The sequence below is a fragment of the Cibotium barometz genome, chromosome 5, assembly GCF_041138505.1.
Source record: "Cibotium barometz isolate CiBa-2024 chromosome 5, ASM4113850v1, whole genome shotgun sequence".
Classification (NCBI taxonomy): domain Eukaryota; kingdom Viridiplantae; phylum Streptophyta; class Polypodiopsida; order Cyatheales; family Cibotiaceae; genus Cibotium; species Cibotium barometz.
The window spans coordinates 41,325,235-41,341,962 of NC_141050.1; positions in this window are offsets into that span (position 1 = coordinate 41,325,235).

Consider the following 16,728-nt stretch of genomic DNA (forward strand, 5'->3'; position numbering starts at 1 on the left):
GACTCTTAGAATGCCTGACATTTTTGCAAGGTATTCTTATGTTGATGGAGGGTCTAGTGGTTCGGAGTAGAGCCTTGATGAATGAGCTTGGGATTCTAGGTATTAGAATACCTAGTGTAAGAAAGGCAAGAGAAGCTGTAGAAATACAAGGTAGTATCATGGATAACGCAAGTCAAGGACATTTAGAAAACCTATATAGGTTGACATTTATGGTTATGTTGCTCATCGTTATGCATATATGGCTAAAGTTGTGTAAGATGTTGAACACACATGTTGTTGGGAATTTAGATTGGGAGAAAGCCACGGATGAAGAAATGGTTGCATTGTATGGAAATGAGACTTGGGATTTAGTGCCATTGCCCTGAAGGCAAGAAAGCTATTGGTGTTAGAAGTCATCTCCTGTTTGTATTTATACACTAGGGCCTCTGTTGTGGGTGTGCCCGCTCTGTATAAGGTGTTTATCATTTTTCCTCACTCCCCGTATTTTTCCCTATTTTTTTCCATTTTTTCTAGTGGTGGGGAGGGATGCCACAGGTTGGCAGGAGCACTCCAGGGCTGGCCGACTGTCCCAACAGCAGTCCTGTGGCTGGCCGACTGCACACAGATGATGCGTAGGCTTCTGGACTGCTAGCCGACTACATTCACACAGTCGTGGGCATCTTTTGTGCTGGCCGACTGCTCTCCCAGGGGCATATAAATAGGCCCCTTGCCCCCACCACTTCCTCATTCAGTTTTCTCGGGATCTTGTGTATAGAGAAGAGTTTACACACCTATCTCTTTGTGTTTCTTGTGCTGTTTATTTTCTGCAGTCTACTTGCTCTTGTCTACCCAAGTTTGGTTATCATTTCCGCTGCATATTCTGACACAGCTGGCACCAGGGTTGCAGTAGGGGGAGGAGGAGGAGCTGGACGTGGAAGAGGTAAAAGATCATTAGCATCTGTCGGAAATGGATCATCTAGAAAGTCGAAGATGCATCAGGTGGAGAGGAATCAATGCCAAACACAAATGATCTGCCCTAAGATGAGTTGTTCCTTTTCGGACTGCCACTTCAAAATCAAACTCAAGAAGGATGACAAACCACCTCACAATCCTTCTAGTTGCACAAGGCTTATTCACCAAATATAGCAGTGCTTGATGGTCCACAAAAAATATAAATTTGTTTGCCAAAAGGTAATGGAAAGTGAAACATAACAGTGATTGTGAGATCCCGGTTCCCACCACGCAACGGATTCGGGTTACTAGCAGCGGAAGTAGCACATCGGGCGCGGGGTAGGGGTCTCGCCCACCACAGATATCCGGACAAGAGACTAATCCGTCGGTTTATCCAAAACCGAAACCGGAAAAACTTCCTTTACCCGGAAAGCACGGGCGATTCCACCAGGATAACTCTTTACTCTGACGTAGTCAAGATCATTACTGATCAAACTGATCCGATTGCACCTCTAACGGTACTTGGTCAGATCAAGGAAGAAACTTGCACTTGGATCATTGGGATCAATACTTTTTCTCCCATCAAGAGGCACAGCCGTTGATTCCTATCCATAGAACAATTACTATCCGGGATTTACTTCATCTATCGTAATAATAGAATTTAAATCTCGATTTACGGATCCATCAGTCCACCCCATCCAGTCCCATGGGTTAACCAATCGCCCAACCACTGTAGATGGGATCCAATTAAGAATTTGGTTAGGTTTTGTCCTGGGTACCAAGGAAAAGAGTTCCAAGGCCCCCCAGCCGGAAGTTCATGCAAACATAAAACTAGTAATACCACTTACACACCCAATATGAAATTGCCTCTTTCTTAGCATCAGCTAACTTTAAAACAATCCTTTAATGAAACCATTATGTCACTGATGACAATCCTCAGTCTCTGGTTGAATCCTTATTTCCAGTCATTCATTCATCGGTATACTTATGGCCTCATTGGCAACTAGATCGCTCACCACCTGTTCGCTCAAGGGCCTTTTCCATAGTTCCTAGCTCATAGTAACCGGCAATATATTCATATAATAGAATGGAATCTCTGTGGAAGATCAGCAAGATCAACCCACAGATCCATATAAAAGAGCCATGGACTCATCCGTTGAGGACCAGCAAGGTCAATCAACTAGATCCATGCCCGGTTTCAGAAAACAACTCTTACTCGTTGTTCCAATATCTTCCACGACGCACGTGTGGGTATCTTTGGCGACCCAGAGCCCGAGCACCGTATGGTCAGCACCCTCTAGGATCCTTCGCAGGTGACCTAGCGCTTCACTCATAGGCTGCTTCCTTGGTCCCTCATCCACCGTACCGGAAGCTCACCATTTAAATCGAACCGAGGTTGGTCAAGACCTCGGTCGACCTTGCTACGCGAGACGTCCTCCATTGACTCTCCGTCAGCAGTTGCAACTTTATTAGTTAGGTCTCCTTGACCTTAATCCACAAGGCGATCAAAATGCTTCCCCAGCATTCTTGACATAAAACATTCATTTACAAACAGTTCACAAAATACAGTTTCTATATCGAATTCTCGTCTTTTCCATTTTATCCTCCTTAGTCCACATTACTTATTCCACATCCCATTCATATGTATTCATCATCATCTATTCACTCATATCGACGACACATTATTTTCCATACACATTCACATTCATTATTCTACATACACATCCATGCATATATCCATTTTCACATCCTCATTCATACATCCACTTCCACATACATACATCCACATCCGTATCTACATCCATACATCCACATCCACATCTACATTCATATCCATACATCCACATCCACATCCACATTCACATTCATACATACACATCCACATCCACATTCACATTCATATATACATATCCGTATCTACATCCATACATCCATATATCCATATTTCACCCATTCTCACCCTACACATTCCATATACATCTTATCATATCCTATCACATCTCATACACATCTTATCACATCTCATACACCTCTTATCACATCTTATCACTTCCCATACGCATCTTATCACATCTTATCACATATTATCACATCTCATACACCTCTTATCACATCTTATCACGTCTTATCACATTTCATATCTTTTTATAGAATACAAGAGAATTCTTATATTTGATATAAGATTTCTCTACATTTTTATTTATGCATAAATTCCATTTAAAGAGACTAACACTTTCAAATTAAAAATCAATCTTTTATGCATCTTCTTATGCATAATTTCATTTTAAATGAAAATGACACTTTTGAATTAAAATTCAATCTTTTATGCATCTTCCTATGCATAAATTCAATTTGGATGAAAATTGACATTTTTGAATTAAAAATCCATCTTTTATGCATCTTTCTATGCATAAATTCAATTTTGATGAGAATAACGCTTTTGAATTGAAATCTTATTCTTTTATGCATCTTCTTATGCATAAATTCAATTTAGATGAGAATGACACTTTGAATTAAAAATCAAACTTTTATGCATCTTCTTATGCATAAATTCAATTTGGTAGGAAGTACACTTTTAGAATAAAAGAATTTCTCTTATGCATCTAAGTTATGCATAAAATCCATTTATGATGAAAATCACACTTTTAGTATAAAAAGAATATCTTTTATGCATACCTCTATGCATGAAATCCAATATGATAAAAGTAACACTTTTATAATAAAATAATCAACTCTTATGCATACTTCTATGCTTGAAATTCAATTGTGCTAAAAGTAACACTTTTACATTAAATAATAATCTTTTATGCATACCTCTATGCATGAAATCTAATTATGATAAAAGTAACACTTTTATGTTAAAATAACAATCTATTATGCATACCTCTATGCATGAAAATCAATTATGCATAATATAAAAATCAATTTCTCTATGAATATCTTCAATTAATCTAGGATGATAATTCCTAGAATATGGTAGGAAGTCCTCTTTTCATGCTTTGAATTATTTTATGTAAGAAATAATTAGAATGATCCCTAATTGGATCAATAATCCATAATGGATTGAATCATCAATATTCATGAAATACATAAACTAAAAGCATAGAAAAAAGCCATTAATTTGACCTCAAGTATAGATTAATCTTGGATTAAGGAAAAGCTTTATGAAAAGCTTCATTTGGATTGAGAATGGGTCATGAGTATGACCATTTCTTGAGTGAGAGAGAGAAATTTCATAAAAACCATTTGAATTAAGCATAAATGGAAATTTATGTAATTCTTAACTATCATTAATCAATTAACTTCAATAGCATTCATCAAATTATGTAACTCTTCACTACCATTCATCAATTAACTTCAATAACATTCAAAAACTATTCCAATTAAGCTTCTCAAGCTTGAGAGGGGTTGAGAAGAGAGAAACATTGAGAAATTATAGAAAATGATCAAAATTCATTAATTACCTTACAAATTGCTTGATTCTTTGTTCACGGTAGAGGCCCCCAACCAATCAATTGGTTAAGTATGTTGATGGAGCCACCAATGGGGATTGAAGAAAGAGGGAAGCTCCAAAAACTAGTGAATTATTAATGAATTCACAGTTCTTGGCTTAGGTGGAGTAGAGTAACGATGCATAAACACTATATATTTTTTTTCAACAAGGGGAGGCTTCTATTTATAGGAAAAGTTGAGCTCCTAACCAAACAAACTGATTCTAGAATTTTCCAAGTTAGTTTGGTCACTTTTTGACCATTTTTAGGTCAGTTAAGCTAACTTTTTGGAACTAGACTTGAATGAGGAGAGAGGAGAGATAAAATATCTCAATTTTTATGAGTTTAAAACTCATTCAAGCATGTGAAATATGCACCTCCTTTAAAGAACTCCCCTTCCTTACATATGTGTCAAAATGGAATCATTATACCCAAAATATCTCATATTTTTAATATTGCTCATAGTTTTTTTACTAATAAACCTTGTACATTTTCAACTCTTCATCTTATGTGATCATTTACTCATTTTTGGATACCCAAAATATCTCATATTTTTAATATTGCTCATAGTTTTTTACTAATAAATCTTGTACATTTTCAACTCTTCATCTTATGTGAGCATTTACTCATTTTTGGGTATCTTCTTTTACAAATTGGATTTATCTCCTCCCTACACATGGATTGATGCTATTGGCCCATAGGAACCTTAATTGGACCATAATCCAAAAATTTCTGAAAATCTAGACCCTTAGGCTAAGGTCCTTTATACCCATTTCCAATTAATTCCAATTGCACATTGGAAAGTTCTTTTTGAATTTCTGTTTTTCAGGGGAACTTATTTTAATAAGATGAGATAATTTTCTATCCAAAAATATTAAAAATCTGAATATTCTCTCTCTAAAATATTTTCTCTCTCTAGGTTAAAACAGTTAGAAACAAGTCTTTTATATTTCTGAAGAGGGATTGATTACAGGGGAAGATGCTGGACATTTTGAGAGGCTGGGGAGGAATCTTACATTCTCTCCCACTTGAAAAACGCGAGATGCCCTCATCTCGCAAACTGGAGTAATTTCGCAAGATGCACAAGTATGAGACTGAGAGAAATTTTTTAATTAAGATTAACCACCAAGAAAAGTCTCAAAGAGAGTAAGGGTCAAGGCAAGAATAAGATTTAAACTTTATTCATTCTTGGAACATATACAGTAAAGATAGAAGAACTCTTTACACTTCCATAAGCCCGTCCATCATATGATCACACAAAAGCAGCACTCACAAGCTGCGCACGTATAAGGTAACTCATCTATGGGAATAATTCTGTTGGTTATTGTCGCATCTATCTCAGTGGTATGAGGTGATCTAACAAAAGGACCTCTGAGAGGTAAGCCAAAAACGGAGTAAAGGCATATCTTCTGATGAGGAAGAAAACACGGTAGTAAGAAGACCCGCTCAGAAAACCCAAGATGTCTTGATCTCATGACGCAGTAGTATCGGGGACCCAAACCCAAAGCTTCAATAACCATGGCCAAGCGGACGTTGTTACGAAAGTGCTGCTGACCCCAGGGTGTTACCCTAGTTATGTCTTGATAGGTCCGCCATTTGGTCTGAGCTACAGAAGTTCCCAAGTGAGGAAAAAGTGAGCGCTCATACTGTTCTAAAAAATCCTTCTTCACAGACTTGAAGGTGTCTTGAAGGTGAGAAATCATCATGGATAAAACTAATTCCTGTTGCCAAGCCATGAAGGAGATTAAGAAGAAGGGAGATCGATGGAAGTAAGATTACTATGAGCGATAAGTAAAAGTTACGACTTATATAAAGGAAGGAGTTAGCGTAACCTAGAAGCCAACGGTATCTTGCCACTGAAGTTTTACCGTCTTTCCATGATTTGGGTTTGGCACATATTTCTATAGAAGGTATTAAGAACTTTGAGATGAGGAGATAAAAGAAGTTCTTAGGTTAAGTCACTTACTTTCTTTGATCCACAATAGCTGGGGGATAACTACTTATACTCTCCTAGAGATAAAGAAATTCTTTTCGTCCGTATTCAATGAAGACTATAACTGCTTCTTTGAATTCTCTGACTGTCCTCTTCTTATCTGTATATTGTCTCTGTCGATCCTGGGCAGCGTTTATATCTTTATGAATTGCCTGCATCTGTTGCTCTAAGTCACCAAGCATTTGACTGGTCATCTCGACCCTAATCAATGGGTCGGACCTAGTTAATGGAGTTAAGCAATCTTGTCCGAGAGACAGACCCTGATTAGATTGGTATGAAGGAATTGGTCTTTGAATTTGGGTTCTAAACTTCCCTGTGCCCTTTCCATGGTAGGAGTCGGGCAGTCTTTTAACTGATGGTCAAAACCTTGGCATCCAAAACACTGGTTCTCACTTCTGAACTCATCGTTCTGAATCTTTAAAACAGGTGGGCTCCTGAGAAGGTATTCTGGGTAAAGCGTCTTCCCTTTTTAAACAGAATCTTTCTTTTATTTAGAGAGGGAATAATTATAAGATCAGAAAAGGAGATTCTTACTCCTGTATACCTCGAAGGCTGGGGGAGAATTTCTCACATTCTACCCCACTTAAAAAGTGTGAGATGTCCTTATCTCGCAAAGTACAGGGCAACTCTTTTTCTTAAGATCTAATTTATTCTGGGGTTCCTTATATTCTGGTCAACCCAACAAAATACGGGGATAATTATCCCTTAAATAAAACTCATCATAACAATTCTTTCAATCATATCATTCATATCTTTAACACGATAATGGTCCATTAGACCGAAAATTTCTTTATGAACATTTTTCCATGGAAATTTCAGACAAGTAAGTTCTCAATTTATTATTTCTTAACTTGATCTAACGAGTCAAGTGTTAACAGTAGTAATTTGATAGCACAATCTACTAATCTCATAGTGATTTGCTGAAATCATTATCATCATTTATCATCACAGGGACTCGTCTCCCAATCATCCATATTGTGGTTTCACTTAGTTTATTACATTTCAACCCATTTTCAGGGATCATTATTTTTCAATCAAAATCCCAATCAATTCATCAGTTCCCAAACAGAATTAAAAATCATATCAATCACATTTGAAATCATCATCTGGATAGCATTAATGCTTATAATTTCAAGTCTTGGATTTACTCGTATATACTGCCGGTAAAGAGCTGCAGTTATACCCTCGATATATACGGATAGTCATGATACTCGAAACTATAAGGTAAATACCATCATGTCTAGGCCTCAAGCAAGTCAGGGTTCCATACAATTGCGGTACTTCCAATTGAAGTCCCAATTACTAATTTACGAATTTCAATTTGAATTAACAATTTGTATGAATTATATCACACAATTACAACCTTTTTGTGCGTCTTGATAACTTTTGACATAATTGGCTCCTCAGTTAATCTTATGGAGATCTATGACATAAGTCTGATAAACAGATTTTTCTTTATCCGATCGTCAGTAAACAATTACTTAAATAAAAAAACATTTGTATATTTATATACAAGTTGCAATAAGTACATAGAGTGGCTCGGCTCCAAAATTCAAAATCTCCACGAGAGGCGCATAAGACGATGGTACTGGGCCATAGTCATGCCCTGTTACATAATTTCTCTAATTGCGAAGGGAGCTATTATTTTCTCCTTAGGGATAAATCGACTAAAGAGTCTATAAACTCGGCAAGTAAGTCTGAAATTTTGAGGCGTTGAATGATATAGAATGACACCACGCGTCATTTTCAACTTTATCAAAATCATGGCCAATGAGAGGTTCTCAGCATTGCATGCCGGTTGCAAGAGGCGTGGATATATAGCCCTGCAAACCACTTATGCTATTGTCTCTCCACTAGGTTAGGAAAATATAATTCCTTGAAATGGCATGCGAGTCTTGCTCGGCTTGTTCGAGTTGAAGCGAAAAAGATGAGATGCTCGAAGGCAAATGCAATCATATCTTGAGACTGGGTGAGGTCGGGAATACCAGATAAATGGGGAACTTCCATCTATAAAAATAATTTCTTTGATTAAAATTTCTTCATTAAAGAAGCTTACGGAATGAAAATACATTATGAAAATGCTATTTTTGAATTCTTATTACCAATTTCAGATAAGAATTTAATTATCTTTATTAGCTTTCAGTTTGGCTCTGATACCAACTGTGAGATCCCGGTTCCCACCATGCAACGGATTCGGGTTACTAGCAATGGAAGTAGCACATCGGGCGCGGGGTAGGGGTCTCACACTCGGGGCCTCGCCCACGGATATCCGGACAAGAGACTAATCCGTCGGTTTATCCAAAACCGAAACCGGAAAAACTTTCTTTACTCGGAAAGCACGGGCGATTCCACCAGGATAACTCTTTACTCTAACGTAGTCAAGATCATTACTGATCAAACTGATCCGACTGCACCTCTAACGGTACTTGGTCAGATCAAGGAAGAAACTTGCACTTGGATCATTGGGATCAACGCTTTTTTCCCCATCAAGAGAGGCACAGCCGTTGATTCCTATCCATGTCTCATAGAATAGTCCACAATATGCAAAGTAGACCTCACATACCTCAGTATGCATCTCACTGCATCCAAATGCGGTTTTCATGGAACCTGCATAAATTGACTCACCAACCCAACATCATAGCTCAAATCCGGTCTAGTGATCGTCATATAGATCAAGCTTCCTACTATGCGTCTATACATAGTAGGATCCTCCAAGATCTCTCCTGAATCTGCACTTAACTTGCCATTCTGATCCAATGGCACTGAGATAGGCTTACAGCCTGTCATACCATACTTGGACAACATGTCCAAGCCATACTGTCTCTGCAGTAATCCAATACCATGTGGTGACCTAATCACCTCAATGCCCAAGAAATATCTGAGCTCCCCCAGATCCTTCATCTCGAACTTCTGTCTAAGCAAGATCTTTACATCAAAGATCTCTGCATCATGGTTCCCCGTAATGATCAAGTCATCTACATAGATGACAACAAGCACAACCCCTCTATCACCATGTCTCACATACAGCGAGAAATCTGCATTGGCTACATGAAAGCCAATAGTGACAAGATATTCAGAAATCTTGTCAGACCATGCTCTTGGTGCTTTCTTTAAGCCATACAAGGCTTTCTTCAACCTGCAAACATGCTCGGGGTGACTCACATCCTCATAACCAGGTGGCTGCAACATATACACCTCTTCTTGCGAATCCCCATGCAAGAATGCATTCTTTACATCCATCTGATGTAAAGACCATTGCTTTGACGCAGCCACTGCTATCACAACTCTCACTGTTGCCATCTTGGCAACTGGGCTGAAAGTTTTCTCATAATCAATGCCATATGTCTGCGCATACCCTTTGGCTCCAATCTAGCCTTGTACCTGTTTATGCTTCCATCACTGTTATGTTTTACTTTGTATACCCACTTGCATCCAATGGCTTTCTTGCCTTCAGGCAATTGCACTAAGTCCCAAGTTTCATTTCCATATAGTGCATTCATCTCCTCATCCATAGCTTTCTCCCAACACACATTTCCAACAGCCTCATCAATGCATGTGGGCTCAACAACCTGCACAACTTTTGCCATATATGCATAGTGATGTGCCACATAACCATCATATGTAAACCTCTGCATAGGGTTTTTCACTCTCCCAGATCTTCGCTGCTTTTCATTCATGGCTTCCATAGCCTTCTTTACACCAGGTGTTCTCATAGCTGGGATCCCAAGCTCCTCATCAAGGCTCATATCTGAGCCACTAGACTCTCCATCAACATGAGAATGCCCTGCAGAAATGTCAGGCATACCAAGGGGCTCAACCACTTTCTCTTTCCCTTTACATGATATAGTAATCACATTTGTAGGACGACTGGTATTATGACGCAGCCTGCCACTCCATGGTCTATCAACAGACCCACTAGATGAGGACTCTCCTGGTCCACTCAAAGACTGTGATTGCTGACCTGCATTCTGTGCAACCACACTTCCACTCACATCAGTCCCAACAGCTTCTTTTTCAGCAGCATACCAGCTGCTCATCTCATCAAAAGCATCCCTGCTTCCCTCAAATCACGTGTAGTAGGGTTATAACACCTGTATCCCTTTTGCTCAAGGGAATATCCAATAAACACACATTTTTCAGCTTTTGGATCCAGCTTAGTTCTCAGCTCATCTGGCACCTGCACATATGCAATGCATCCAAAGACTTTCAGATGAGACAAATCAGGTTTTCTGCCAGTAAACCTCTCCTCTAGAGTTACATCATGTATGGCTGCAGTTGGAGTCCTGTTCATGATGTATACTACTGTAGAAACAGCCTCAGCCCAATAGCTATGCGGCATATTTTTCTCTTCCATCAATGCTCGTGCAATCTCAGCAATGTGCCTATTTTTTCGCTCAGCAACTCCATTTTGTTGCGGAGTGTATCTGCATATAAACTGTCTCCGAATACCATTCTTCTTCAAAAATTCAGAAAACTCATTGGAGAAGTACTCTCCCCCTCCATCTGACCTTAGGCACTTTACATATTTCCCTGTTTGCTTTTCAACCAAAACTCTAAAATTCTGAAAGTGAGTGAACACCTCACTCTTCTCCTTCATGAAATATACCCACACTTTCCTTGTGTGGTCATCAATGAAAGTCACATAATACCTACAGCCTCCCATAGATATGGTCTTTGTAGGACCCCATACATCTGAATGCACAACATCTAGTGCATTTCTACTCACATATCTGTTACGTGGAAACACATGCTTTGTTTGCTTCCCAAATTGGCATGCTTCAAATATTTTCTGCATACCTTCCACTTTAAATTTTGGCAGCCCTGTCACAATTCCCTTAGTCTGCATAGACTTCAATCTCTGCACATTCACATGTCCAATCCTTTTATGCCAAATGTCTATGTCTGCAACAATTCTTGAACCATTTGCAAACATCGTAGCACTCATTTCAGGCATGTCTACATTCAACGTAAACATTCTGCCCACTCTGTTGCCTTTTGCAACCAGCCTGCACTTGTCTTTAAAGTCTTCAACATAACAACCATCAAGGTTAAACCAAACCTGCAAACCCTGCTCAATCATCTGGCCAATTGAAACTATATTCTTTGTTATGTTTGGAACGTGAAGTACATCTACAAGATACTTCACTTTTCCATCCTGCATAGACAATGACACATCTCCAACATGGGCAATTGGATGAGTAGTGTCATCCCCTGCTGTTTCCACAAAACCTGGTCTTTTCGAGTTTTTCATCTCCTTGAACCACTCCCCACCATGACTTGTCATGTGGTTCGAAGCACCTGAATCCACATACCATACATCATCTTTTTGTGCTGCTTCAACATTTTCAGACATGGCATTCACGACATGCTGCATAACAAACAATCTTTCATTGTCCTCATTATTTCTGCTTGAGGATCAGGGATTTCACTGACGTAAACGAAAACATGTGAACATGTTAATAACATATGTTAATAACACAAAAAATCTTGTGATCACATGTTATATTCACAAAGCTCACAAGGGCCTAAAAAATTTATCTTTGTCGGGCATAAAAAATCTTCTTAGGTGGCCACCACTGACCTGCTATTATGTGAAGATGGTAACATGAGAACATGTGAATAGCTTATTCCCATGTGTAGCCAAGCTTTTAAGGGGTTCCCAAATGGCAAGTGACCTGTTATTTTGTGAACGGTAACATGAGAACATGTGAATAACTTGTTCACATGTGTTATTATCACAAAAAATCTTGTGATCACGTACGTGAATATTAAATCCCTGTTGAGGATGCATAGTTGTTTTGCTGCACTTTCCCATTTTGCATGTCAGCCTGCTTCTTATAACATTCTGCCTGCACATGTCCAGGCTTACCACAATAATAGCATTCACGTGCATCATTATACTGCCTTTGCCAATTTTCACAGCCTCTTTGACTCCCCTTGCCTCTGAATTTGCCTCTTCCACCTGCGTGTTGTTGTTGTTGTTGTTGTTGTTGTGTATTCTGGGACTGTTGTTGTTGCTGTATTCTCCTGCTGCTGCCATAATTCTGATTACCTATTCGGCCACCTCCTTGACCACGTCCACAGCCTCCTCTACCTCGTCCTCTACCTGAACTTGTGTAGAAGGCCTGTTGCTCTTTGAACTGTTTTTGTTTTGTGAAGACTGTTGGTCTTCACCCAAGCTCTTCTTTTCTATAATCAGCATAGACACCAAATCTGTAAAGTTGGGAATGTTTTTCCACGTCCGAATAGACGTCTTAAATGCCTTGTATTGTGGCCCGAGACCACATAGACAGACTTCCACCTTATCATCATCATCTACTGACACACCAATAGATGCAAGGGATTCCACAATACCCTTTATCTTCAGCGCATAGTCATTCACAGACATGCTCTTTTTCTCCACAGTATGAAGTTCATTCTTCAACTGTATCTTACGTGCCTTGGTATTTGTTTCATAGAGTTTAACCAAGGTGTCCCACGCCTCCTTGGGGGACTTGGCATCCTGAATGTTCCCAATCATGGTGTCTTGTATACTAATGGAAAGCCAATACATAACTTTCCTGGCTCCTTGGTTCCAGTCTTTAAACTCTTTCATATCTGTAGCAGTCGGATTTATGTCCGGTATCTCTGGTGCCTCTTCATGCTCACCTTCTATGTAGTCCCAATAGCCCTTTCCCATCAGGAAATTTGTCAACCTGAACCTCCAAGCATGGAAGTTATTCTTATCAAGATTCTTAGCCATAATCTGGGTTATGCCATCATTTGACATCTTGCCAGATACACAAATTTACTAGAAATAGCACTCTATTTTTTCCTGCACAAACTGTTGTATTTTCTGCAGCAGCAGTACTATAGTAGTCTCAAATGTCACAACCAGTGACTTCAATGTGCATACATACACCCAATGGCAACTGTTGACCTCTTTGCAGCACCCACAGTGTCTGCACAGTCAATCTGTCTTCCTGTTGCTGTTCTTAAAACAGAGTTCTGCAGAGAATCGATGACTTACCCGCAGTGCTCGAAATCGCCTGCTTTTTAAAAAATGGAGGTTCAGACGCGCCCGAAACGCATTTTCGGCCCAAAAAATGGGGTCCGATAGGACAATATAGTTGCCCTATAGCTTTACTCCCGCGAAGAAATCTCCTCAATCAGAGATCGTTTGCCGGTGCCTCCCGTAGAGCTCCCGACAAGGGTGTAGTCACCAACACAAATAGGGAAGAGTAGTTGAAGCTCTTACCCTTGTACCGCTTCCTGTGGTTCTCTTGCTTGCAGCTCAGTCCTTAGCACGAACCAGGCTCTGAGAAGAGAGCTTGAGCTCTTGCAAGCACACACACACACACTCACAAAACCCTAATAGAGAACACACAAGGTGAGAGGCTGAAAATCTTCTTCTCCTCTACTCAACACTCAACACACCATATACAAGATAAGAGTACACATAATATGAAAGGTACTCAACCAATACATACACGGGTTCTCTATAGTGTGAACCCAACTAAATGAGCTGGAGCTATAACTATGCCAGTCTCTAGAATGGCTGTCACACAGCCTGTCATCCCACTCGCCGCATATCACCCAAGATCTCACCAACCATGCCAGTGGTGTAAGTGTGGGGCCTATCTCCCAGGCGGGTCATCAGTGTCCACCACCGCCTCACTATTAGATGAGCTCATATCTCAACACTTCATGGGTATATTATGAGAGTAGTCATTGTAATTGCATTAGGCCTCTTATGAGCCTAAAGTGCCTGACTGGCCATAGTTTAAGTGAGTGTGAACACTTATGGCCATGTATATAAGTGAATATCTCTCATAATACAAGACACTCTCCCATTGTGCAATTGAGTCTTGCTCTTGCTAATCTCTCTCCTCCCTAATGCATGCTAGTGAGTGTGTGTGAGTGAAGTGAGGTGAGAGGAGGGACGAGTACCCATAGTGCAACGTGGCAATGTGACAACGCTCGCAGGAGGCACGGTGGAATTGCTTCTCAAGGAGTTGTAGAGCTTGGAGACCTCAAGGGTTACGAGCTCGACCATTGGAAAAATCCTCTTGACAGTTGCGGTTTACCAGGTAATATCTTTTTGGATGTGTTTCAACAAGGAGGGTTAGGGTGAGCCATAACATTTTTGACGCTGCTACCGGGGAACCATCCCTTGGCTTTTTCCATCATTTTTCCTCTATTCTATGCATTAGTCATTGCCCATTATCTTTATTAATGGTTTCCCATGAAAAAGATGTGGATTTGATGGTTGGTGATTTGTGTGAGATTTGGTGTAGAATAGCTCTCTTTTTTATTTTTGAAAAGAATTTTTTTTGTTTAATTTTTATATTAATTTATTATTTTTGTTGTTGTTTTTATAGTTTTTCATGTTCTTAGGGCTTGCAAATAGTTTGTATTAGGCTTAGTTTGCATCCATTACATCAAACAATGCAATATAATACAATTTTTAGTGAATGTTAGCTCTTTTTAGTGTTAAACATAGAACTAAGATCATTAATTTGAGTATATCTGTGTGTGTTGTTAAATTTTTTTGGACTAGAGTGTTAGCAAGCATTAGGAGTAGCTTAATCTTTTAACAAATTTCTTAAAACCATAAAAAAACCCTTGGATTTGATTAATTTCTCTTAATGGCTGGTTTTTATTATTAAGGGTGATTAATCTTGCTCAAGAGGTAAATTTTTTTAGAAAATGTGTAATTGGGGTCTAAACTGATCATATGAGTTACTGTAGTCAAAATTGGTGTTTTTGAGAGCATCTAGATGCATCAAAACACCTAATCACGTCAATTTTTTCATCAATTGGAGAAATTTGACTCTCTACTTAATTTTACCTTAAAAGGGGAGAGCATAATTACGAGTCTAATTAGTCTCCTATTTTAGATTAATTTACACATTTGTTGATGCTGCACAAAGATTAGCATTTCCTTGCTCTATCCAATGATGTGCTCAATTGTGTGAATTAATTAGGGATTGGTGGTTAGTTAGAGTCCTTGATTAGAGTAAAAGAGGGAAAGATTAGTGAAAGGATTAATCCTTTAGTCACTTTTTTACATAACTCATTAAGGCTAATGAGCATTCAATGAGTAGATACTCATGAGTTGTCAATTTGTCCATTTTGGGGGTCATTTATGAAGGGTGTAAGGGGTGTCATTAAAAGGGGTGTAAGGGGTGTCATTAAAAGGTTGACTTTTTTTATTCTCCCTTACCTTTTTGGGAAAATGCCCATATCCCATTCATTTTAAATTTAAAAAAAATATTCCCCCAAAAAGAAAAATTCTTATTTCCCACTAGACTAAAAAAATTTTAAATTTAATATTTCGTGAAGTCTGGTTCACGGCGTGAACCATTTTTTGCAACTTCACAGAACCTAAGTTCACGTCTAAAAGGTTCACATCCTCAAAAATCGTACAAATTTGTTTTTTAATTTAATATTCCGTTGTGAAGGGAGGCGGAGAGACACGGAACACCTCTATAGCAATGCCTTTCCATAGTTCGGATTACACACCAACATCAAGAAAAAGGGGCACCAGTCAACTATTCAGTAAGCTGACACAACATTTAACATCTCAAGCATGAAACTTTGTCTCTACTCTCATTCAATTTTCCAAGCAACTGGAGGAAGCCTACATACATTTGATCAAGACATGCAAGGGGAGATGGGCACATCAACATCTGCCACCCTTTACTCAATTGATTCATATGCATATAGGGGTGCACCCTCATTATGAAATAGGCTCACAGCCATAAGCAAAATGATAACCACAGAGAAATGGTGAGAGAACCACTTGACATAAACAAGGTTACATTCCATCAAGTATGAGCTTTCTGCAAAACTTCAGTTTCCCAAGAAAAGACAACATCAGTAAGGAACTTCAAATTCTCCAAACCTAGCAAGCAGTGTGTGACTAGGAGACACAATCACTTTATGGTCTTCATTCTATCTGTTGAAGAAACGTACCACCATACATACATATTCTCTCAAACAAAACCAGAGGGCTGTCTTTCTCATACACATGAGCTTTCCACAAAATCAGAGAGCTGGTTATCATATACATGGGTTTTCCAAAGCCACAGGTTGGTGATCCTCGTATATATATGAGTTATTTCACAAAAAAGAGAACAAAAAAAACTGGCCAGCCGTCACTTACATGCATGGGCTGTCATCATGACAGAAGCTGCATTCTTTATGCGTGGCACCTTCTCCTCATTCATACGGGTTGTGTTGCAGCTTCTCCTCCCCTCCTACACACAAACATAGAGGGTACTGCGCAGCCTCTCTTCTATACATGTCTGCGCTTCTCCTTGAGAGCTCCTT